Source organism: Anomaloglossus baeobatrachus, chromosome 2 (assembly GCF_048569485.1).
Source record: "Anomaloglossus baeobatrachus isolate aAnoBae1 chromosome 2, aAnoBae1.hap1, whole genome shotgun sequence".
Classification (NCBI taxonomy): domain Eukaryota; kingdom Metazoa; phylum Chordata; class Amphibia; order Anura; family Aromobatidae; genus Anomaloglossus; species Anomaloglossus baeobatrachus.
The window spans coordinates 522,692,669-522,719,271 of NC_134354.1; positions in this window are offsets into that span (position 1 = coordinate 522,692,669).

A 26,603-nucleotide genomic window follows, 5' to 3' on the forward strand; every position below is an offset into this window, starting at 1 on the left:
TGATCATCTACTTTCCATAAATTATCAGCAAATTGGTGAAATTAGACCTTTTAGTGACCAGTATTAGAGAGTTGCTAGAGATGGGGAGACAGAAGGCGCAATAGGGTCTTACCCGGTATACCGTTAGGAATAAAAGTAGGGAGGTACACTCCCCTGATCGGGTTGCTCCAGTCACAACTCCTTAAAGCGCATGTGAGTGTCCGCGTGGTCCAAGCAGCGGCCCCGTAAATGACGTGGTAAAATGTAGATCACAGAGGAAAAACGGGTATATGCTGCGCTAAAAAACCACTGGTGCCAGAATGATGAAGAATTTCCTTTTTATTAGCAATCCAACGCGTTTCAGAGACAAAGACCGTCTCCTTCTTCAGGGAAAAAAGAAATCATACAAACACTCCCAGTCTGGTTTCTCATAAAGGAATCCATATTGCCACGTTGACAGCTATGACGTCATCCACCCACATGGTTGCAGAGTGGTGACTCATAGACACGTGGAAGGACTGCAATACCATGAGAAAAGTAAAAAAAAGGGTTCACATTCCAACATATGTGACTAAACATAGGTATATAAATAAATCAATAAAATGAATTATATAGAGTATAATAAATAATGAAAACCCAAAGTGTGCTGGAGTGTTGGTGAGGTGCGGTGCGGTGCGCTGCCCGAGGGCATTGTTGTACTTACTATTACAGACACACTGGAGTCTCTGATAAACCAAACAAGATGGTGGATGGTGTCCGCAGCCGGCTGCGCTTCTCCCCTTTTTCAGGTTGGTGGTTTCCGCCTTTCTCCTGCACCTCACTTTTAGAAGAATGGTGACTCCTATTCTTGAGCAACGGTAGTCCGCTCCCTGGCTTTGTGTGCGTGCCGGCAGAGCCCGTTTGCCCGCGGATGCTGGCCCGTGGGATCTCAATGCCTGGGCGGTGGCTTTCTATCCCTCTGGTTGGGCTGTTGTCTTCAGTCGGGTCTTGGGTGGGAAAGGACCTAAAGTCCAGACCCCAATCAGTGAATTCGACTCGGTCCTGTGGCTCCTGGGCCACCACCGTCTGCCTCCTGGCCACAGGGTATCCGGGCTCCGAGCCAGATCCCTGACAGACGTCTACACTTTGCGACCACTCTCCTCCACTCCTGTCACTGAACTCTCTGTTTTTCCCGCCTCAGGCTCTCCAAACTCTTCGGTGGGCGTGGCCGACCGCCTGGCTCTGCCGCCCGGGTGTGAACGTCAAGTCCTGAGAGGGGTGACTCAGGGTTTTAAGGTTGGCTGCTGTTACCTTTTTAGGGGAAGGTGTTTGTGTAAGGGCCTACCTGTGACTACCTGGCTAGTCCAGGGCGTCACTTCCCCCTTGGTTTAATGCAGACCATCCGCGGGCTGCCCGTCCACCACCGGTTTATTTTGTTGTTTTAAACTGGAAAAGATAAAACATATTTATAAATATAATAACTTTTGTATTTTTTGGACAATTAAGCATATTTGTGAATTTTCCCTTACGGGAGGCACATTCTTTAACTGTTGGAAACATAAAAACATTTTTATTATTAACGGTAACTGGACCAGGTCCTTCCGCAAGGTCCCACCCAAGCAAGCAATCTGAACCTTGATGCTGACCCTAGGAAACGGGCTACACCCCTCTTCCCCAGTCCAGGAACGGGCCCAGGTTTTACTTTACGGGACGGGTACAGAGTTCCACACCCGGCTATCTCTCAGGGGCCCCACGTCCAGGGGACCCCTGGACCCGGAGGATCACCACCGGTTGCATTGGTGGCGGGGCCTTGGCCATCACTTTCCCACAGGCCCATCCTCCAACCTGCCTCTCCGGAGACTGTGAAACTGGGCAGGCCGGTTCAGAATTATTTACAAGCCCAAAAGTTTTTGGGTGGTCTGCAAGTTCTCAGCCATGTTCATTTTAAAAGCAGAAAATCAACAAAGTCCCAACGGGGACGGGCAGTATGATCCCAACGGGGACTTCCAACTTGGCAACCGGGATCCGCTACCCTCTACTCATCATCTTCTTCTTCCACCGTGACTTCGGAGTTGTATGGTTGGGAAGGGGACTGGAGCGCCCCAAGCCTTCCTGGTGCGCCCTCCTCTGGACGCTGAGGGCAAACCAGCCCCTCTCCCCGCAATGCCGGGTATAGGTAACCAGCTCACCGGGTACCAGGTCACGGTCCCCCTTGGTCTTTCGGGGCACTCTGCTTTCTTTCTGCACCGCTCTGTTCTCTGGGGGCGGGGCTTCACTCTCCCGCTCTTTTCTTGGAGAAGACGGCTTTGGTGGGAAACTTGGCGCCCAAAGATGGCGGACTCTGCAATTTTTCAACGGGACACCGTTGACTGTAACTTCAAGGCGCACTTCCACTGGTAAGTGGATGGGTTTAATCCTGTTCGTGACGCCAGAAGAGGCCGATGTGTACCGCCCCGGGGCTCGGCCGGCTGCCGAGCCGCTCGGATCTGGGCCGTCGGTGGGTGGCTCGAGCTCCTCCCGGACCCGGGGGTCACATCACTCTGAAGGGATGCTGGCGCTACGTGAGGGGGTGGTGTTCAGTGGGGAGGTCCACGGCCGAGGCGGCAGTTGTTTTTGGGGGTTAAGTTCGTGACGCCACCCATGGGTTGTGGTGAATGGATGGACACCACCGCTGCCATTGACTAGGCTCCCGGGGACGGTGTTGTGCAGCTTGGTTTTGACCCCTCCGTGGGTAGGGGGTGATGGTCCTGGGGGCCCGAGGGTACTGAAGAGGGGGAATGCGTGCTGGAGTGTTGGTGCGGTGCGGTGCGCGGCCCGAGGGCACTGTTGTACTCACTATTACAGACACACTGGAGTCTCTGGTAAACCAAACAAGATGGTGGACGGTGCCCGCATCCGGCTGCACTTCTCCCCTTTTTCAGGTTGGTGGTTCCTGCCTTTCTCCTGCACCTCACTTTTAGAAGAATGGTGACTCCTATGCCTGAGCAATGGTAGTCCGCTCCCCGGCTTTGTGTGTGTGCCGGCAGAGCCTGTTTGCCAGCAGACGCTGGCCCGTGGGATCTCGATACCTGGGCGGTGGCTTTCTACCCCTCTGGTTGGGCTGTTGTCTTTAGTTGGGTCTTGGGTGGGAAAGGACCTAAAGTCCAGACCCCAATCAGTGAATTCGACTCAGTCCAGTGGCTTCTGGGCCTCGTACTGGGTCTGAGTACCCCCTCCTGGTGCTCTGGTTTTCAATCGGTTCCCCGGTTCGGTACCGGCAGGCCACTACCCGGTCCCGGTCCCTTACGGTTCCACTGGCTGTAATCCCAGCTCCTGCAGGCGGCCACCACCGTCTGCCTCCTGGCCACAGGGTATCCGGGCTCCGACCCAGATCCCTGACAGACGTCTACACTTTGCGACCACTCTCCTCCACTCCTGTCACTGAACTCTCTGTTTTTCCCGCCTCAGGCTCTCCAAACTCCTCGGTGGGCGTGGCAAAACCGCCTGGCTCCGTCCCCGGGTGTGAACGTCAAGTCCTGAGAGGGGTGACTCAGGGTTTTAAGGTTGGCTGCTGTTACCTTTTTAGGGGAAGGTGTTTGTGTAAGGGCCTACCTGTGACTACCTGGCTAGTCCAGGGCGTCACATTTACCTGCTCCAGGCAACGCCAGCTTCTCCTCTGTCTTCCGTCCTTCTCCCCGACACTCTACGGGCAGGCACACTGACTCTGACAGACGGCAGGAGGAGGAGCTACCTCCCCACGCTGCCGTGACCTCTCTGCAGCGTCAGCGCGTCGCTGCACGCCGGGTCAGGGAGCAGACAGGCTCCACTGTACCCGGAAGTGCGGCGCGGAGGTACGGGGATTCATTTGTGCTAGTGTTTTAAAGACACTAACACAAATGAATACAGGGAACCAGATCGCCGCATCTGTTTCTTGCCGGTTCTGGGAACCGGCTGCTATTTTAACAACCGGTTCTCCAGAACCAAACACAACCGGCTGAATCCCACCCCTGGTCATACTCACTCCGTATCTTCAGTACTGTGGTTCTTGTATGGTCCGCAGTCTGATGATGGCTGGTAACAACTCTCAGAAATTCGTTATTACTGTTAAAGACATACTGAGAGTTGTAGAGTTATCCAATACAAATGTATATGGGGCTGACCTGACATTTGAGTTGATTACTGTACTACCCTTTGTTCTGGAATCAGCAAAGGTCCAAAGAATTTTCAAATATGTCACAGACCGCAGTAAATAGTTAACATTTATAACCCACGAAATCAACCACAATAATGGTTGAAAAAAGTGACACAAGGTCCAAATACATAAATACACTGAGACTATCACAGAGCAGGTGCATTTACACAGAGACTTGATTACACACAGGGGATTATATTTATCATCATCAGTCATTTAGGACAACATTGGATCATTCAGAGATCCTGAATGAACTTCTGGAGTGAGTTTGCTGCACTGAAAGTAAAGGGGATGAATAATATTGCACGCACCACTTTTCAGTTGTTGTTTTTTTTTAAAGTTTAAAATAGGCAATAAATTGGGTTCACCTTCACAATTGTGTCCCACTTGTTGTTGATTCTTCACCATAACGTTAACATTTTTATCTTTATGTTTGAAGCCTGAAATGTGGGAAAAGGTTGAAAAATTCAAGGGAGCCGAATACTTTCACAAGGCACTGTACATCCATGTGCAATATTATTATACACTCCATATATTTGTATGTATTTACCTGGTTTTAATTATGCAGCTTATAATGATATACCGTAATTATATGCCTTTGTCATTACTGCAGTATACTTGTGCTCTCTGCAATAATAATTTTATTATATGCTGTTATTTAGTGGTCCTGTAACACGTCCATTTGTGCTTAGGGCTATTATTACCATTCTTTGACGCACCTTTGTTGTATCTATTTTAAATATTCTTGGAAATTTAATAAATTGAATTTATGTATTTGGACCTTGTGTCACTATTTTCAACCATTATTGTGGTTGATTTCATGGGAATAAACTTTGTTCTTGTAGATAAGCACTGATGATGGTTCTGGTGATGTAATCTTGTATGGACGGAGGTTCTGGTGATTTATTCATGTGCTGATAATGGTTCTGGGGATGTATTTGTATTCTGATGATGGTTCACATGATATGTTTCTGTACTGATGGTAGTTCTGAGTATGTATTCCTGTACTAATGATGGTTCTGTTGATGTAGTCATGTACTGAGGGTGGTTCTGGTGATGTTATCATACACTAATGGTGGTTCTGGTGATGTGTTCCTGTACTGATGGTGGATCTGGTGCCACATTAATGCACTATTTATGGTTCTGGTGTCATATTCATATACTGATGATGGTTCTACTTGTGAATACATCACCAAAGACATCAGTAGTACATGAATACTACCTCTGCAGTAGTATAAACACCAGAACGATCATCAGTACATAACTACATCACTAGGACCACCATCAGCAACAGAATACTGTGCAAAAACCAACATCAGTTTTGACACAAACTGTATTTGTCCTATGATGGATGCAAACACCATTAGGTGTAATCCTTTACCTTAAATGGATGAAGTTTGGTTTCCATTAGGGTACCTGTCAAATGCTGGACACCTTAAATGAAACCAAATGGTTCCCATTGTAGTTAATCCTTTAAGGACCAGACCTAATTTGGCCTTAATGTCCAAACATTTTGGCATTTTTTCATTGTCAAATTCCAGGATTACATTTTTATTTTTTTATGGCATTGGTTCTTGTATTCTATTTTTTTTTGTATTCTCTGTGTGGGATAAATAGAGATATAGCTTTACAGTACTGGTTTATAAGATTACAGTAATGCCTAATTTATACAGTTTCTGCTTTTATTTTATTAAGTTTGTACAAGAAAATTATATTTAAAAATAAAAACCTTTTTTCCTGCACCATTATTTTGAGAGCCATGTGTATTAAAACTTTTCAGCATTTGATAGAGCCTTGTTTTTTGGCGTAGTAAGCTTTATTTTTATTGGTAATATTTTGGAATACATACAGTGGGTACAGAAAGTATTCAGACCCCTTTAAATTTTTCACTCTTTGTTTCATTGCAGCCAATTGGTAAATTCAAAAAAGTTATTTTTTTTTCTCATTAATGTAAACTGTAGAAAGTTTTGCAAATTTTTATAAAAAGAAAAAGGTAAATATCACATGGTCATAAGTATTCAGATGCTTTGCTCAGACACTAATATTTAGGTCACATGCTGTCCATTTCCTTATGATCCTCCTTGAGATGTTTCTACTTCTTCATTGGAATCCATCTGTGTTTAATTAAACTGATAGGACTTGAATTGGAAAGGCACACACCTGTCTATATAGATATATATATATAAGACCTCACAGCTCACAGTGCATGTCAGACCAAATGAGAATCATGAGGTCAAAGGAACTGCCCAGGGAGCTCAGAGACAGAATTGCGGCAAGGCACAGATCTGGCCAAGATTACAAAATAATTTTTGCAGTACACAAGGTTTCTAAGAGCACAGTGGCCTCCATAATCATTAAATGGAAGAAGTTTGGGACCACAAGAACTCTTCCTAGACCTGGCCGTCCAGCCAAACTGAGCAATTGTGGGAGAAGAGCCTTGGTGAGAGACGTAAAGAATAACCCCAAGATCACTGTGGCTGAGCTCCAGAGATGCAGTAGGGAGATGGGAGAAAGTTGCAGAAAGTCAACTATCATTACAGTCGGATCTTTATGGCAGAGTGGCCCGACGGAAGCCTCTCCTCCATGCAAGAGAAATGAAAGCCCACATAGAGTTTGCAAAAAAACACATAAAAGACTTCCAGACTATGAGAAATAAAATTCTCTGGTCTGATGAGATGAAGATAGAACTTTTTGGTGATAATTCTAAGCGGTATGTGTGGAGAAAACCAGGCACTGCTCATCACCTGCCTAATACAATCCCAACACTGAAACATGGTGGTGGCAGTATCATGCTATGAGGGTGTTTTTCTGCTGCAGGGACAGGACCACTGGTTGCAATTGAAGGAAAGATGAATGTGGCCAAGTACAGAGTTATCCTGGAAGAAAACCTCTTCCAGAGTGCTCTTGACCTCAGACTTGGCCGAAGGTTCACCTTCCAACAAGACAATGACCCTAAGCACACAGCTAAAATAACAAAGGAGTGGCTTCAGAACAACTCTGTTACCATTCTTGGGTGGACCAGCAAGGCCCTGACCTAAACCCAATTGTGCATCTCTGGAGAGACCTGAAAATGGCTGTCGACCAACATTCACCATCCAACTTGATGGAACTATAGAGGATCTGCAAGGAAGAACGGCAGAGGATTCCCAAATCCAGGGATGAAAAACTTGCTGCATTATTCCCAAGAAGATTCATGATTGTACTAGCTCAAAAGAGTGCTTCTACTCAATACTGAACAAAGGATCTGAATACTTATGACCATGTGATATTTCAGTCTGCTCAATACTGAAGAAAGGGTTTGAATACTTATGACCATGGGATATTTCAGTGTGCTCAATACTGAAGAAAGGGTTTGAATACTTATGACCATGTAATATTTCAGTTTTTCTTTTTTAAAAAAATTGCAAAAATTTCTACTTTTCTGGGTTTTTTTTCAAGATGGGGTGTAGAATGTACATTAATGAGAAAAAAAAATCAACTTTTTGAATTTACCAAATGGCTGCAATGAAACAAAGAGTGAAAAAAGTAAAGGGGTCTGAATACTTTCCATACCCACTGTATAGGGTGCTTTACACGCTGCGACATCGCCTGCAATCTCGTTAGCAATGCGACATGCCAGACCGCAGATGCGATCAGCCGAGATTGCACATGTGACCAGCGCTACAAAAACGACCTATGTGTCTAGTGTGTCACATCGCTAATGAGATCGCTAGCGATGTCGCAGTGTGTAAAACACCCTTATGTCTTTACAATCGTTTTCATTTTATGTGAGGCGGTATGCTCCAAAATGTCAATTTTGTTGTTGTTTTTCATTTTGTTTGTAGTGGCGTTCACTGTAAAAAAATTATATTTTTGTTGTACTGGTCATTACTAATGCAGTGATAACAGATGTATCTTTTTTATTTATTTTTTTATTAGAATAAATTACTTTTCATTCTGAAATTTTCTTTATTTTATTTTTTTTTTATTTATTACTTAAAGTATCACTCATGTATTTATTTTTATTCCACTTAGGTCCCCTGACACCTTTGTTTTTCTCTACCTTGTTCTGGCTCTAATAGACTTGTATTGATAGCTTGTGACGTAACTTCTGACTTCCAGCCAGTCAGAAGTTACAGTTACAAGATAGTTCTTCGAACCGGAGTGGAGCTGAAAAAGGATTAAATCATTGGAGGGTAAGTATAGAACAGGAGGCAGTGGATTTATAGTGCCTTGCGAAAGTATTCGGCCCCCTTGAATTTTTCAACCTTTTCCCCACATTTCAGTCTTCAAACATAAAGATACAAATTTTAATGTTATGTGAAAAATCAACAACAGGTGGGACACATTTGTAAAGTTGAATGAAATGTATTGCTTATTTTCAAATTTTGTAAAAAAGAATAAACTGAAAATTGGGGCGTGCAATATTATTCAACCCCTCTACTTTCAGTGCAGCAAACTCACTCCAGAAGTTCATTGAGGATCTCTGAATGATCCAATGTTGTCCTAAATGACTGATGATGAGAAATATAAGCCACCTGTGTGTAATCGAGTCTCTGTATAAATGCACCTGCTCTGTGATAGTCTCAGTGTTCTGTTTAAAGCGCAGATAGCATCATGAAGACTAAGGAACACAACAGGCAGGTCCATGATACTGTTGCGGAGAAGTTTAAAGCTGGATTTGGTTACAAAAATATTTTCACAACTTTAAACATCCCAAGAAGCACTGTGCAAGCGATCACATTGAAATGGAAGAAGTATCATACCACTGCAAATCTACCAAGACCCGACTGTCCCTCAAAAATTTCAAATCAAACAAGGAGAAAACTGGTCAGAGATGCAGCCTAGAGGCCCATGATTACTCTGGATGAACTGCAGAGATCTACATCTGAGATGGGAGAGTCTGTCCATAGGACAACAATCAGTCATACACTGCACAAATCTGGCCTTTATGGAAGAATGGCAGAAAGAAAGCCATTTCATAAAGATATCTATAAAAAGTGTCGTTAAAAGTTTGCCACAAGCCACCTGGGAGACACACCAAACATGTGGAAGAAAGTGCTCTGGTCAGATGAAACCAAAATCGAACTTTTTGGGCACAATGCCAAGCGATATGTTTGGCATAAAAGGAACACAGCTTATCACCCTGAACACACCATCCCCACTGTCAAACATGGTGGTGGCAGCATCATGGCTTGGGCCTGCTTTTCTTCAGCAGGGACAGGGAAGGTGGTTAAAATTGATGGGAAGATGGATGGAGCAAATACAGGACCATTCTTGAAGAAAACCAACTGTTGGAGTCTGCAAAAGACCTGAGACTGGGACGGAGATTTGTCTTTCAACAAGACAATGATCCAAAACATAAAGCAAAATCTACAATGGAATGGTTCACAAATAAACATATCTAGGTGTTAGAATGGCAAAGTCAAAGTCCAGACCTTAATCCAATCAAGAATCTATGGAAAGAGCTGAAAACTGCTGTTCACAAATGCTCTCCATCCAACCTCACTCAGCTCGAGCTGTTTACAAAGGAAGAATGGGCAAGAATTTCAGTCTCTCGATGTGCAAAACTGATAGAGACATACCCAAGCTCTAATCACACTCTGATCAGACTCTAATCAGTGTCGGATTAACATACTCGGACCATTTTTCTGAAATAGAGAAACTACAGTCATCTGAACCCAGCCTTACAATGATAGGCTGCCTAATAGCCTTGGGCATAGTCTACTGGGCTTTGATCTATGACACACCTGGAGGTCATCCTTAGGTCTTAGCTTAGGGTTCAGCTCGGGAGGGGTAGGGGGGTCTTCTGAGTGGGCCCCTAAACAGTTAACCATGTTTAAAACTATAGTGTTGCACCTTAAGGGCTCATGCAGATGACCATATTTTGGGACCCAGTGTAATTTGGCAATAAGCGGACTTTACACTAATCAGTGTTATCCGAAGAGGCAGTGAACTTGTCTGATTTTCTCCTCAGACCGAGTTGTCAGAGGAAAAAAATAGTATGTACGATTGCCTCCGTAAATTGGTCATCCAAATTTATGGGTTCATAAAAAAAAAAAATCGATTTTCACAGACTGACATAATGGAGAAAATGTAGTTTTTTATTGTTATTCTCCACATCCGAGAAAAACGGATGCCACTCAAACACGGATCAGAGTCTGATTAGATTGTGATTAGCATAATCAGACCTTTTTTCTTAGATGGAGAAAATATGATTGTGTGACCCTAGCCTAATAGTGGGTATATGAGAACCTCAGCAGACGACTGCACTGTTACTGAAAAAAAAATCTCTATACAATGACCAACACCGATATTACCGCCATATTGTGACCATATAGTAGTAGAAACCAGTTCTCTAATTCATATTAAGAGATTATAGTACAGTTATTAGTAATGATGAGCGAATATACTCGGCACATTTCATTACTCACATGAAAATTAAGGTATTCACAATATCAGTTATTCATGGAGTATTTTGGTATTCGCCTTGCGTTATTTGAGACCCCTCCGTGCATGTTTGTGATTTTAAGCCACTAAACATACTGGGATTGCTTGCCAATCACAGTATTGCCGTAGCCATCTTTGCCACTGGCATTACTGTGATTGGGAGGTGCAGTGAAAAAAAAATAAAGGATTCCGGTCATTAAAACAGGAGAATACACTTACCAAATTTCCCTGTCCCACTACTTTCTGGTCCGCTCATTAACCCTTATGAATATGCACTGCTTCCCCCTCCCACCCTCTCTGCTGGCATCTGTGATTGGTGGGTTGTAAAAAGAAATAAATAACTAAAAAAAATGATCTAGGTTCCCTCATATTTTAATACCCAGTGCAGATAAAGCAGACAGCTACAGGCTGCAGCCCCCAGCTGTGCACGTTATCTTCGCTGGGTATCCAAGTACAAGGAACCCCATGCGGCTTTTTAAAAATGATTTAAATAAATAATTTTAAAAATCGTAGTGTGGTCCCCCCCAATTTTGATAACCAGCCAAGATAAAGCCAACAGCTGTGGGGCTGCTATTATCAGGCTGTGAAGGTACATGGTTATTGCCCCCCAGCCTAAAAATATCAGCACACAGCCGCCGTGGCATTGTCGCACCCTCTCACACTAACATTATAGTTGGCCATACTTAAATTTTTTGCATGGACCCTGTTTCTGTATTTTCAAGGCAGTTGCAAGCCTTGTCCCTCCAGGTGGTGGAATTAAAGGGAGTGGTTCAGCAACAAGCTCAGTCCGCTATTCTGCCACAATCCATGTTGGTTGCCGTAGCGCCTGAACCAAAACTGCCCCTCCCGGAGAGATCTTCAGAGGAGCACAGCCAGTTTGTCTCCTTCAGGGTGGCATGCAAGTTGTTTTTTAGTCTTCGTCCCCATTCCTCTGATAGTGAGGCGCAGCGGGTTGGTATTGCGATCTCACTTTTTAGGGGAGACCCACAAGCTGGGCTTTTTCCTTGCCTCCTGAGTCACCTTTGTTTTTGTCAGTGGATGGGGTTTTCTCTGCACTCTGTCTTATCTATCAAGATCCAGATAAGGTGTCTTTAGCTGATTCTAACATTCATTCACTGCAAAAGGGGAATTGTCCAGCAGAGGATTACTGCCCCGTATTATGATGACGGTCCAAGGATACTGAGTGGAATGATCCTACTCTCAAGAACTATTTTTTTCAGGGTGTGTACAAGAGGGTCATGTATGAGACTCCTCCCTTCCTTGAGTGTGCCATGTCTATCCGAGAACCCATATCCTTTTTAGTTTTTCTAGGTGCTGTTGTCTGGATTGTCGATTCTTCTAGGTGGACTCCCTACCTCACCAGGCCCTGCGGTATACAGTCTCAGCCCTTGGGCCCAGTCTCTCCCTGCTAGTCATGGCGATGAGTCGCCTCCACCCATCCAGCCTTTTGTGGCAGTATCCTTCCGGTGCTCTTCTATAAGTTTCTAGCCCTGATGGACCAGATCACACAGTCAAGTAAGTCAGTCTGTTTTTTCCTTACAGCTGCAAACAGTGTTGTTGCATCATCGCGCTGAACCGTTGTGTGGGGATCCTATATGGTCCTGCAACCATATGATCTATTGCCTTTTCTCATTTCAGGGACTTCGCCTGCTCATATCTGGAACTGACAAGGGTTCCCTTCACTACCGTCCCACTACGGTAAAGAAAGCATTCTCTCCATGGGAGGTCTCTTGGGTCTTTTTCATTTATACAATGTCTGTCATGTAACATTTGTTCCTCTTCTTCTCTAGGTAACCCACGGCCGTTACTCCCTACATCTCTACATGGTCTGGGAGATGCCTCAGTTCCCCTAGTGCCAGAATCGACAGAATCTTCTCTTTAGTCTCCTGTGAGACTCTTCTAGAGTGGTCTTTCATTTCGGGTTCAATCTCTATAGTTCAAGGAAGTCTCCTTATGACCTAGAGTTCAGTAGTAGAATATGTCTCCGGTTACAGATGCAGGAATTCTTCTTTCCTTCACGTTTTTCTTTTATCTCTATCCCTCGATGTTTGCTCAAGGATTCCCAAGCTTTCCCAATTGTAGTAATTACTCCAACACACAGATTTTTTTAGGATCATGGATCTAGGTGATAAGCCTCCCCTTCCACATCTGGAACTCGGAGCTAGTCGCCCTCACATCTCACCGTACTCGGAGCTAGTCGCCCTCGCATCTCACTGTCTTCGCCCTCTAAATAACTCAACACACAGCTATTAATGTACAAACCGCAGCAGCTATTAATCTTTTACAGAAGCATTTACAACTTCGCATCTTACAGAATTGTAATGTAGCTGTAAAAATCTGATGCCATACTGATGGTCCATATGCATTCAATTTTTCAATTTTTTTTTTCTCAAACTGTACTGATTTCAGAGTCTTGCTGCAATTTTTTTCTCATGCCGAATACATCTGAAAAAAAAATGCATACATGTCCTGCCTTGTTGAATAATATTAGTCCGAGTGCAATCTGTTTTTTTTTTGGACTGCATGTATCCAATTTATATGCTCATGTGAGCGAGCTCTTTTTCTTTCAGAACTGAAGGACCTTGGCGCAATAATATTGACTACTATAGTAGGGGAAAAATTAACTCTCCAAGAATTGTAACTTTTCTCTGAATCTTTTAATAAATACAATGTAAAAATTAACAAATTATGCAAATTTTTTTTCTATTGTACAATTATTTGTAATGAAAAGTTTTGCTTTTCCCATCCTGGCACAAATAGGAAGCATATCCACAATACAGAAGAGAAGTCAGCACATAAAATGGATGTTTTTACTTGACTTTGACTTGAAGATCAGAAAACACCCACAATAAGGTTTCAAAAGCTTGCAAATTTGATTTACTTCTGCTCATATACTTATTTTATTAACACTTTTAAAGACATCAATTGCTATTTACTGGAATGATATTTGGGAGATATGCAAATCATGCACAAGATAGCAGCAAAGCTCGCTCTATAGTTTTAATTAACCGAATTAGTTGCTTATCTTGATTATGAATCTGCATTCCTCTGAAGCATGGGGCTTCATCTCCCTATGACAGACTATAAATATGGATGAACAAATACCTGGGGCCATATTTGAAATAACACGTGTATGAAAATTTCTGATAAGATTTCTGGTTATGTTGCTACTGGTTGTTGAATGAAGAAAAAATAGTGCAACAAAATTACAGATGCCTGTGGATGTAAAATAACACCATAATGAACCCACATTAACCAGAGGTGCAAAGGCGTGACAGTGAACATATTACTAAACCAATTAATACCTAATTTCTCTAATACTAAGTACAGGTCCTACATATTGTGAAACCATTGCACATAAAAGGGCACATGCTATTTAGCAAAGAGCACTAGAATGAAACAATTATACTGTGACATGACATGATGCATCGGATGACACATTATAGAGGGATCCTGTCCTAGAAAAATTCATCTGTAATATAGTTACATACGGAGGCACAATATAGTGGCATACATAGCGATTCCAGCTTAGTAGTATGGAACTGCAGACATTCCCAATAGTGATGGGCACAAAATGGTGGTAGAGCGGGCTAGGGGATTAGAGCAGGTGCATTATACTTACCGCGACTACTGAGTGGCTGTAATTACTTCTGGGGCTGCTCATTATCCTCCTACATATTCACGGATTCCTCCACCCTCTGCCAGTCCCGGCGTCTCTGATTGGTTGTAGTCAGACTGCACCCTCACCATATATTACAGCATGTATGACTGCTTGGAGCCATACACGCTGTCTGTGTGTCTGTAGTGGTGTAAAAATAAATAAATAAGAAAATTGACGTAGGGTCCCCAATATTATGATACCGTGCACAGATAAAGCATATGGCTTATGGCTACAGGCTGCAGCCCCCAGCCATGTGCTTATCTTGACTGTGTATCAAAATAATAGGGACCCAATGCGACTTTTTTTAAATTATTTTAAAAAATAGCATGCTGTTCCACTCCCCTAATTTTGATGCACAGCCATGATAAAGCTAACAACTGGGAGCTGGTATTCTCAGGCTAGGGAAATGCATGGTTATTGGGACCCCCCAGCCTAAAAATAGCAATCGGCAGGCATTAGATGCCGCAATCCTGGTGCGGTAGCAATCGGGGTAATATAAAGGGCTTAATGACAGCTCACAGCTGCCACTAGCCCTATATTAGTAATGGCAGGTGTCTATGAGGTCCCCCCATTACTAATCTGTAAGTAAAAATAAATAAGTACAAACACCCCAAAAAATCCTTTATTTGAAATAAAATATTAAAAAAACACCCATTTTCTCCAATATTAACCCCAACCACCCAGTCCCGATATAATCCATATGAGGTCCCACTATGGATCTGGCTCTGCTACATACATACTGTAGTCACAGTGCGCGGGCACAGAACATGTCTGCACACTGTGACTTCAGGCAGAGACTGACTTAGCCACATCTTAGAGCAGTGATGTTTAGAGATGAGCGAGCCTCTAGAGGTTCGAGTTCAGTTCGGTTCGTCGAACGGAGGCCGCGTTCAAGTTCGGTTCGCCGAGCGGTTCGACGAACCTCTCGAACCCCATTGAAACCAATGGGAGGCAATCACAAACACATAAAAACACATTATAAATGTATACTTACAGTTAATAAACATTGCCATAACACTTACAGGTCCCCGTGATGCATCCTGTACTCTGTCTCCCGCCGCTTATCCTTCCAATAATCTCTGCGTCCTCCCGGTAACCAGCACTGATGATAGGACCTATCGTGACATCAAAATAGCATGTGACCAGTCACATGTCTATTATCTCATTGGCTACAGACTGGTCACATGGCTAGACGTCATTGCTTGGTCCTATCAGTGCATCTCTCCGGTACATGGTGATCGTTCCAGCATGTCCATGTACCGGCGAGATGCTCTGGCACACGGTCGGCTTCCCTGTTCTGCTTCCCCGTTCCGTTATTCACCGGCTGCCACAGCCGGCCAATAACGGAGATCACCATTGCTATAGCAACGCGCCTGTCAGCGGTGACATCACCGCTTACAGTCAGCAGCCTCAGCTCACTCACGGAGTGAAAAGACTGCACGGGGAGCAGCAGCGTCTTCCTCCCATGCAGCGCTGCTGATGTAGCAGAGCTGCATGGGTTGAAGGAAAAAGAAGGCAGAAGACCATGGATCGTGGAGGGATAAGAGGGAGTAATAAACATGGAGTCTCTAAGTGTGTCTGTGTATTTATTTCTATTAAAGCATTTTTTCTCTGTATGGTGTCTTTTTTTTAACCCTTTATTGGAGATTCTTAATGGCCGGGTCAAACTTGCCTGACATTAAGAACAAACAAAGCTAGTATTAACCCATTATTACCCAGCGAGCCACCGTCACCAGGGCAGCTGGAAGAGTTGAATATAGTGCCAGATGATGGCTGCAATTCGCAGCAGAGGGGCCCAGAAAGCTCAGGCCAACCTGTGCTGCGGATTCCAATCCCCAGCTGCCTAGTTGTACCTGGCTGGACACAAAAATGGGGCAAAGCTCAAGTCGATTTTTTTTTTTTTAATTATTTTATGAAATTTATGAAATTATTAAAATAAGGGCTTCCCTATTTTTTTTGTTCCCAGACGGGTAAAATAAGCAGCTGGGAGTTGGGGGAAGCCATACCTGCCTGCTGTACCTGGCTAGCATACAAAAATATGGCGAAGCCCACGTCATTTGTTTTTTAATTATTTCATGAAATTCCTGAAATAATTAAAAAAAAACGGGTTTCCCTATATTTTTGGTTCCCAGCCGGGTACAAATAGGCAGCTGGCGTTTGGGGGCAGCCCGTAGGTGCCTGCTGTACCTGGCTAGCATACAAAAATATGGCGAAGCCCATGTCATTTTTTGGGTCGGCAAAAAACGTCTGCATACAGTCCTGGATGGAGTATGCTGAGCCTTGTAGTTCTGCAGCTGCTGTCTGCTCTCCTCCATACAGACAGACAGCAGCTGCAGAACTAAAAGGCTCAGCATACAACATTCAGGACTGTATGCAGGAGTTTTTTGCCCCCCAAAAAAATTACGTGGGCTTCGCCATGTTTTTGTATGCTAGCCAGGTACAGCAGGCAGCTACGGGCTTCCCCCAACCCCCAGCTGCCTATTTGTACCCGGCTGGGAACCAAAAATATAGAGAAGAGAGAGAGAGGAGAGAGAAAAGAGAGAAGAGAGAGAAGAGAGCGAGAGAGAGAGAGAAAAAGAGAAAAGGAGAGACTCAGAAAAAGAGAGAGAGAAAAAGAGAGAAAAAGAGAGAGAGAGGAGAGAGAGGAGAGAGAGAGGTAGGGCGGGAGAGAGAGAGAGAAAGAGCGAGAGAGAGAGGAGAGAGGGAGAAGAGAGAGAGAAGAGGGAGAAGAGAGAGAGAGAGAGGGAAAAAGAGAAAAAGAAAGACTGAGAAAAAGAGAGAAAAAGAGAGAGAGAGGAGAGAGAGAGAAAGAGAGACAGAGAGAGAGAAAGAGAGAGAGAAAGAGAGAGAGAGAAAGAGAGAGAGAGACAGAGAGACAGGTAGAGAGAGAGGGAGAGAGAAGAGAGAGAAGAGAGAGAGAGAGAAGAGAGAGAAGAGAGAGGGGAGAGAGCAATGCAGCCTCATTCCGTGAACTGCTCCGATTTTAGAGGTGTGTCCCGCAGCTCACAGCTGATGTCCGGCTCATTAAAAAATAAAAAATTAAATTCTTTACCAGGACCGGGATTAGAACTCACGACCTAATGCTTCTGATGCGAGCGCTCTATCCACTGAGCTACTGACTCTATTGATAAAGATAGGCACATTTGGTAATCTTGAAGTCTGCATTGCTGAAGTCTCCTCTGACCCCGCGATTCACTTCATTGCTACGTGGAGCTGATACAGCGCGATGGTGTTGTATTATTTATTTATTTATTTTACAGCACGATATAGACCCGCCCGCCCGCCGGCGGCTGTGATTGGTTGCAGTGAGATAGCTGTCACTCAGCTTGGGGACGTGTCTGACCGCAGCCAATCATGGGCGCCGCTGCGCGTGGAAAGCACGGAATAACTAATTGACTAATAAAGCGGAGCCATTTTGTAAAGAGGAAAAGACGCTGCAGATTTGTGACAGAAGTGGAGCGAGGCGCCCGTGATCGGTAAGTAGGAAAGGGAGAGGGATTGTGCTGGGGACGCAGGACACATGCAGATACGAAAGGTGTGCACATACTTACTGTGAAAAGCCACATTTATGGTGATCGAACCGTTGTTGAACCTAACTCGAACTGTAGAGCTTTTGGCAAAAAGCTCGAGTTCGATCTCGAGCACCCCCCAAAATCACTCGAACATGAAATTGGCGAACCTCGAACCTCGCTCAACTCTAGTGATGTCACTCAGTTTAACTTCGGTCATAGCTAGAGGTTTCCCTGGTAACACACCTGTGACCGCAGGTAAACTGAACTTAGGTGACCTCATTAAACTCAGTGACCTCACCTCAGGTGAACTGGATTCACATACCTACATCTCCTGGCAGAAAACTGTGGGGGTTTTTTGCCAAGAGAGGTGCTGAAATTTATACACCATATTCCTGCATCAAATCTAAAGCTTTTTGCAAAAAACCCCCAAATCAAAACACAATGCGGTTTGGATGCGTTATTGATACGATTTTTTCCAGGAGATACAGATTTGGTACAGGAATATGGTATATAAATTTCAGTACCAAATCAACATCTCTTAGCAAAAAAACGCACAAAAACATTTTTTACACCATTACGGTGTGGTTTTCTGCCAGGAAATACAAATTTGGTGAAGAAATCTGATGCAGACATTTCAGCACCAAATTTACATCTCCTGACAGAAAACAGCGTCAAAACCATTTTTAGGTGGTTTTTTTTGCCAAGAGATGCACATTTGTGCTGAAATTTATACACCATAGTCCTACACCAAATCTTCATCTTCTGGCAAAAATAAAATTGCATCTGAGCTGGTAAAGTGCCGGGTTTGTCACATCTAATGGATGCAAAAATTCTGAGCGGCTGCAGGCTATTAATTTTAGGCTGGCAGGGGGCCCAATAACCATGGGTCTCCCCAGCCTGAGAATACCAGCCCCCAGCTTATTTTGATACACAATCAAGATAACTATACAACTGCGGGCTGCAGCCTGTAGAATTATGCTTTATCTGTGCTGGGTAGCATAATATGGGGGAACCCTATACCAATTTATTTATTTATTTTTACACCACTATAGATACGCAACAGGATGTGCGATTCACAGCAGTTAGACATGCTGTCACAGGTGCAGTCTGACTGTAACCAATCACAGACGCTGGGACTGCCGGTGGGTGGGGAAAGGTTTGAATATGTATGAGGGTATTGAGCGGCCCTGAAAATAGTGTTATCGCCACACGGGAGACTCGGTAAGTATGACGCTCCTGCTTATCCCTATTTTCTTTCTTTTTCTTTCTATTTTTTAATTATCCAAGTGGACAGATCTGGATAGTTACCTGGAGTTCCCGGGTTTGTCCATCTCTAATTCCCAAGTGTTTGTCACAGAGGCAGACCACATGCATGCGAAGGCACCCTTGAAGTATAAAAAGCAGCTGTCTCAACAGATCTACAATTAGGTGGGGAGAACAGGTATATGACTCTTTGGTATCAAAATATAGTAGATAAATATTTGGTCCAAAGGTCATCATTGGGTAGGGAAAAACAAACAGTATGTCCTCTGTGGCTCCATAATTGAGGAACAATTTTAAAGGAAACGTGTTGTCACCATGAAACTGCAGTCCAATCTGCATGCTGAGAAGACTGATATATAGTTTTCTGAGAAAGGATTAAGTATAACCTGTGCTTTATTCATTTAAACATTTGCTTTTTCTAAAGGCCCCGTCACACTAAGCAACATTGCTAGCAACATCGCTGCTAACGAACAACTTTTGTGACGTTGCTAGCGATGTTGCTGTGTGTGACATCCAGCAACAACCTGGCCCCTGCTGTGAGGTCGTTGGTTGTTGCTGAATGTCCTGGGCCATTTTTTAGTTGTTGCTCTCCCGCTGTGAAGCACAGATCGCTGTGTGTGACAGCGAGACAGCAACAACTAAATGTGCAGGCAGCAGGAGCCAGCTTCTGCGGAGGCTGGTAACCAATGTAAACATCGGGTAACCAAGAAGCCCTGTCCTTGGTTACCCGATATTTACCTTTGTTACCAGCCTCCGCCGCTCTCACTGTCAGTGCCGGCTCCTGCTCTGTGCACATGTAGCTGCAGCACACATCGGGTTAATTAACCCGATGTGTGCTGTAGCTAGGAGAGCAGGGAGCCAGCGCTAAGCATTGTGCGCTGCTCTCTGCTCTGTGCACATGTAGCTGCAGGACACATCGGGTTAATTAACCCGATGTGTGCTGTAGCTAGGAGAGCAAGGAGACAGCGCTAAGCGGTGTGCGCTGCTCCCTGCTCTGTGCACATGTAGCTGCAGCACACATCGGGTAATTAACCCGATGTGTGCTGTAACTAGGAGAGCAGGGAGCCAGCGCTCAGTGTGCGCTGCTCCCTGCTCTCTGCACGTGTAGCTCCGTGCGGTGGTAACCAAGGTAAATATCGGGTTGGTTACCCGATATTTACCTTAGTTACCAAGCGCAGCATCTTCCACGCGGCGCTGGGGGCTGGTCACTGGTTGCTGGTGAGCTCACCAGCAACTCGTGTAGCCACGCTCCAGCGATCCCTGCCAGGTCAGGTTGCTGGTGGGATCGCTGGAGCGTCGCAGTGTGACATCTCACCAGCAACCTCCTAGCTAGTTACCAGCGATCCCTATCGTTGTTGGGATCGCTGGTAAGTTGCTTAGTGTGACTGGACCTTAAGGTTTTTGGTCCAGTGGGTGGTCCTTATCAGTGATTGACAGTTATATCTCACACATATAAAGAAAGGTGTCAATCCCTGATAGGATCGCCCACTGGACTGAAAATCCAAGAAAAAGGAACGGTTTAAATCATGTTAAATGATGACAAGTTATACAGAATCTATTCTCACAAAGCTATATATCACTTTACTCTGTTACCCATAATATATAACATGATGCCTGTGAATTTTTTAAAATTTCCATAGCGACAGGTTCCTTTTAATACTCCACATTGGCTTGCTGTCTTTTACAGGATGGGTGATAATTTGTATATAAATAGTTACCAATTTCTAGGACTTGCAACAATTAACAGAAACTGGAATGCTTAGGTGTTTTAAATGTAAGTCTCCTGACCCTGATCTGATACTCACCCTCCAGCAGCTTCACCTTTTTTCAGCGTTACGCTGGTCCCGTGGCGTCATGTTGGAGCTGGAAGTCAGAAATTACATCACAAGTTCTCAATACAACTCTATGAGCCAGAACGATCGCAGAAGGGGGCTCTCATAGAGTTGTATTTAGTTGTAACCTCCGATGCGCACAATGATACATAGGAGCATCCACAGGTCACAAATCACAGGAAACCAACAGGAGTGACAGAAGGTGAAGCCACCGGAGAGTGAGTTTGAGGCAGGCAGCAGGGGACTGAGATTTAAAGCACTGCGTCAGCAGTTTAGTAAGAAACAGCTTTAGGCCTCTTTCACCCATTCGTGAAAAACCACGCACGTTTTTCATGGACGTGTCAGAGGTGCGTTTTGCCCTCCGTGAGCCGTGTTTATGGCACACGTGTGTTCTCCGTGTGTTATCCGTGATATGCTCCACACGTACACACGGTCCATGGCAGAACACACACGTGAGCACAGACCCATTGATTTTAATGGGTCTACGTGTGCCCGTGTTTCCGGTACGTGAGGAAAAGGACCAAACACATACCGGAGACATGGACTTGTGAAAGAGGCCTTAAGGACTGTTTTTTTCATAGCACTTTCATGCCACAGTATTGATAAATCTGGCAAATTTATCCTATAAAATAAGACAAGTGATAATATTAAAAATTCTTAGTATATTATGCAAGGAATGTGTTTTCTGGGTGAATAATAATAAATATGTATTTTACTATGCAGCTAAGTATCCAGCCAGGTAGAAAATCAATGACAAAGCTACCAAATAATGCAAATTCATTTCAACTGCGGCAAATCTGCATCTATTATCTCAATCATCTAGCGCGGATTAGACAATGTTCAATCGAGAATTAATTCTTACAAATGTGATTAGACGACCTGTTGAATTCTGTAAAGTGTAATGTTTGTGGCTTGAGCACAACCCAATCTGCAATAAAATATATAAATTAATTTATTAAAACTTCGTACATTTGGTTTTGTCTCCCAAATCTCCATAAAATGTCTTCACAATTGATATTGTCAATTTTATTTGATTGAATGATATAGATTGCGTTTAATTAGAGTAGTTGATGCTTCTACAAAGCCTTGAATATACATAGATGGATCAGTAGGCCGTTATACAGTCTAAAATTCAGATTGCACCAGCGAATCATTCTAGATGTCCTGTTGAATTTTGTATTGTATTGAAGTCAGGAGGAAATGCAGGGATCCCTCTTAGGCCGGTTTCAGATGTCCGTGTTTAATCAGGTACAAGCCACATGCATGGTTATGGTCATGCGTGTGTCATGCGTGTGTCACATGCATGTCACACGTTTGACATCTGTGCTTGCATATGTGTGACAGGTACTGGAGAAAACATGGGTCTTTGAAATAAAAAGATTTTCTATATTTACCTGTATCCAGTACTGTTTTCTTCGGCTCTGCTGTCTCCGGCTTCTGACTGCCACTCATTATATTTATTGATTATTCACCGCACTGAGGAGCTGGAAGCTGGAGCATCGCGGGGACAGCATCGGGGACAGCATCACCGAGGACCTCATCGCGGGGACAGGTGGGCATTCAGCAAGCAGCGTGTGTGCAGGGACATCCAGGAGGTCATTGGAGTTCCCAATGAACTCTGATGAAATCCTGATGACACCCGCGTTACAGCGGGGGTCACCACGGTGACTTCACAGGCTCATCAGAGTTTATTGGGAACTCTGATGAGCCCCCGATGCTGTCCCCGCAATGCTCCGGCTTCCAGGTCACACACACACACACAAGCACAGACCCTGCATACAGGTAAATATAGAAAATCTTTTTATTTAAAGACCTGTGTTTTCTCCGGTACGTGTAACACTGATGTCACACGGATCACATCAGTGTGCGATCCGTGTGACACCCGTGCTGCTGGAGAAAAAAAGGACATGTCTCCGTGTGTGTGTGCTGGGCCATGAGGGGTCACACGGTCTGTGTGAAAACACGGCCATGTGAGTAACAGCACAGAATAACATGGGTACGTGTGGCATCCGTGTTTAAAAAGGATGTCACACGTACCTGAAACATGGACGTCTGAAACCGACCTTAAGGTTTTTTAGACAGATATTGAAAAAACGTTGCCAGCCTTGGTTGCAATGGATGTGTTTAACCCTTTAGTGACGGAGCTAATTTTCACCTTAATGACCAGACCAAATTTTGCAATTCTGACCAGTGTCACTTCATGAGGTTATAACTCTAGAACGCTTCAACGGATCCCGGTGATTCTGAGATTGTTTTTTCGTCACATATTGGACTTCATGTTAGTACCAAATTTAGGACAATATTTTTTGTGTTTATTTATGAAAAAAATTGAATATTGGCAAAAATTTTGAAAATTTAGCAATTTTCAACTTTTGAATTTTTATACCGTTAAACCAGAGATTTCTGTGACACAAAATAGTTAATAAATAACATTTTCCACTTGTCTACTTTACATCAGCACAATTTTGGAAACAAAATTTTTTTTTGTTAGGAAGTTAGAGGGGTTCAAAGTTTATCAGCGATTTCTCATTTTTACATCAAAATTTACAAAACCAGTTTTTTAGGGACCACATCACATTTGAAGTGACTTCAATAGGCCTAGATGACAGAAAATACCCAAAAGTGACACCATTCTAAAAACTGCACCCCCCAAAGTACTCAAAACCACATTCAAGAAGTTTATTAACCCTTCAGGTGCTTCACATGAACAAAAGCAATGTGGAATGAAAAAAAGCAAAAATTAAATTTTACCTAAAAATGTTGCTCTAACCCAAATTTATTCACTTTTAGAAGAAATAACACAACAAAATGGACCCCAAAACTTGTTCCCCACTTTCTTATGAGCGCGCCGATACCCCACATGTGGTCAGAAACCTCTGTTTGGACAAATGGGAGGGCTCAGAACAGAAGGAGCAATATTTGAATTTTGGAAAGCAAATTTGGCTGAAACAGATTGCGGGCACCATGTTGCATTTACAGGTCCGCTAAGGTACCTAAACAGAAGAAATCCCTCACAAGTGACACCATTTTGGAAACTAGACCCCTCAAGGCTTCTATCTAGGGGTATAGGGAGCATTTTAGATCCACAGGTACTTCACAGATTTTGTTAACGTTACGTTGTCATATTGAAAATTTTAATAATTTTCTCAAAAATGTTGCTTTAGCATCAATTTTCTCACTTTTTCAAGAGGTAATTCCAAAAATTTGACCTCAAGGTTTGTTAACCACTTTTTTATGAGCGCGGTGGTACCTCACATGTGGTTTGAAACCTTTGTTTGGACAAATGGGAGGGCTTGGAACGAAAGGAGCAATATTTGAATTTTAGAAAGGAAATTTGCCTGAAAAAGATTGCGGGCACCATGTCGCATTTGGAGGTCCCCTAAGGTACCTAAACAGCAGAAACCCCGCACAAGTGACCCCATTTTGGAAACTAGGCCCCTCAAGGAATTTATCTAGATGTTTGGTGAGTACCCTGAACCCTCAGGTGCTTCACAGAATTTTATAACGTTGAGCCATGAAAAAAAAAAAATAAAATTTTACCACAAAATTGTTATTTCAACCAGGTAGCTTTTTTTTTTACAAGAGTAAAAGGAAAAAATTCAGCATAACATTTATTGTGCAATTTCTCCTGAGTTTGGCGATACCTTATATGTGGTGGAAATCAACTGTTTGGGTGCATGGCAGGGCTCGGAAGGGAAGGAGTGCCATTTGACTGCAAAATTGGCTGGAATCAATAGCGGACGCCAGGTTGCAATTGGAGAGCCCCTGAGGTGCCTAAACAGTGGCGGTCCCCCACAAGTGACTTCATTCTGGAAACAAGACACCTCAAGGCTTTTATCTAGGTGTATAGTGAGCAGTTTGAATCCACGAGTACTTCACAGAATTTGATAAGCTTAGGTTGCCATATTGAAAATTTTCATTTTTTTCACAAAACTGTTGCTTTAGCATCAAATTTCTCACTTTTTCAAGAGACAACAACAAACCGTGGACCCCACAGGTTGTTATCCAATGTCTTATGAGCACAGGGATACCCCACATGTGGCCAAAAACCTCTGTTTGGATAAATGGGAGGGCTTGGAATGGAAGGAGTACCATTTGAATTCTGGAAAAGTTGAAATAAATTGCGCGCACCATGTCACATTAGCAGGGCCCCTTGGGTACCTATACAGCAGAAAACCCCCACAAGTGACCCCATGTTGGAAACTGGATTTTATTCAGGAGTATAGTAAGCATTTTGAATCCACAGGTACTTCACAAAAATGTTGCTGTAGCAACAAATGTCTCACTTTTAGGCTATGTGGCCATGATCCAGCGACACGGCGTCTAGTACACAGTGTCAGCCTCCTGCAGAGATGTGAGTGTTGTCCATGGGAGAACGCAGCTGCCCATGCCCACGATTTGGGTTCAGGCCGCTGTGGAGCTCTATGCTACCTGCAGAGAACACTCTTGTCTCCGCAGCATAAATTGACATGCTGAGGCTCGGGAAGCTGCGCCACAGGTCGGTTTATGCTGCGGAGAAAAGAAGCACAGTGGGCATGAGATTTCTAAAAATCCTTCCACTGTGCTTCTACAGCACAACGCAGCGTCATGGACACAGGGAAAACACTCTGCGCCCAAAACGCTGCAAACCCTGATTGTGGGCACACAGCGTAAAATGCTACAATGGATGAATGGATAGATGTCAAACATATATAACGTCCCACCCCCTGCATATTCTAAGCTGGCGCCCTTTAGTGCCTTTCATGTGGCACTAAAGGGTGCCTAGCCTTGTATTTAGCCCCCCAAAAAATTAATAATTAAAATAAACGACGTGGGGTCCCCCCTATTTTTGATAGCCAGCTAGGGTAAAGCAGACAGCTGTAGCCTGCAAACCACAGCTGACAGCTTCACCTTGTCTGGTGATCAATTTGGAGGGCTCCCCAGGCGTTTTTTTTAAAAAAAAAAAAACGTGGGGTCCCCCCCAAATTAGATCACCAGCCAAGGTGAAGCGGACAGCTGGGGTCTGGTATTCTCAGGGTGGGAAGAGCCATGGTTATTGGACTCTTCCCAGCCTAAAAATAGCAGGCCGCAGCCGCCCCAGAAGTGGCGCATCCATTAGATGCGCCAATCCTGGCGCTTCGCCCCAGCTCATCCCGCGCCCTGGTGCGGTGGCAGACGGGGTAATATATGGGGTTGATACCAGCTGTAATGTCACCTGGCATCAAGCCCTGGGGTTAGTGATGTCACGGCATCTGAACAGATACCCGACATCACTAACCCAGTCAGTAATAGAAAAAAAAAAGACAAAAAAAAAATTTATTTGAAAAAACACTCCCCGAAACATTCCTCTTTTACCAATTTATTGAAAATAAAGAAATTCCGGTCGTTGTAATCCATTTTGGAGGAGGTCCCACGCCGACTCTGGATCTTCTAGAATATGGGGGGCACGTTCAGGGAACGTATCCCCCATTTTCTGGAAGAGCAAGCTCTCCATGAGCAGTGTGGGTGCAGTAATCTGAGAATACTGCACTCACACTGCCCCGGTCCAACCTAGGGCAGAGTGACCTGCAGTAACCTCATTCCAGAATATGAGGGGCACGCTCACAGAACGTACCCCCCATTTTCTGGAACAGCAGTCTCTCCATGTGAGGAGTGTGACTGCAGATTACCGCACTCACCCTCCCCCGGTCCACAGTGGAGTAGCCTGTGCAGTTGCGACGTCAGCAGGATCCCTGCTTGCAGGGATCCAGCTGACAGCCGCTGTCTGCGCATGCGCCGCCAGCATTGAAGAAGAAGAA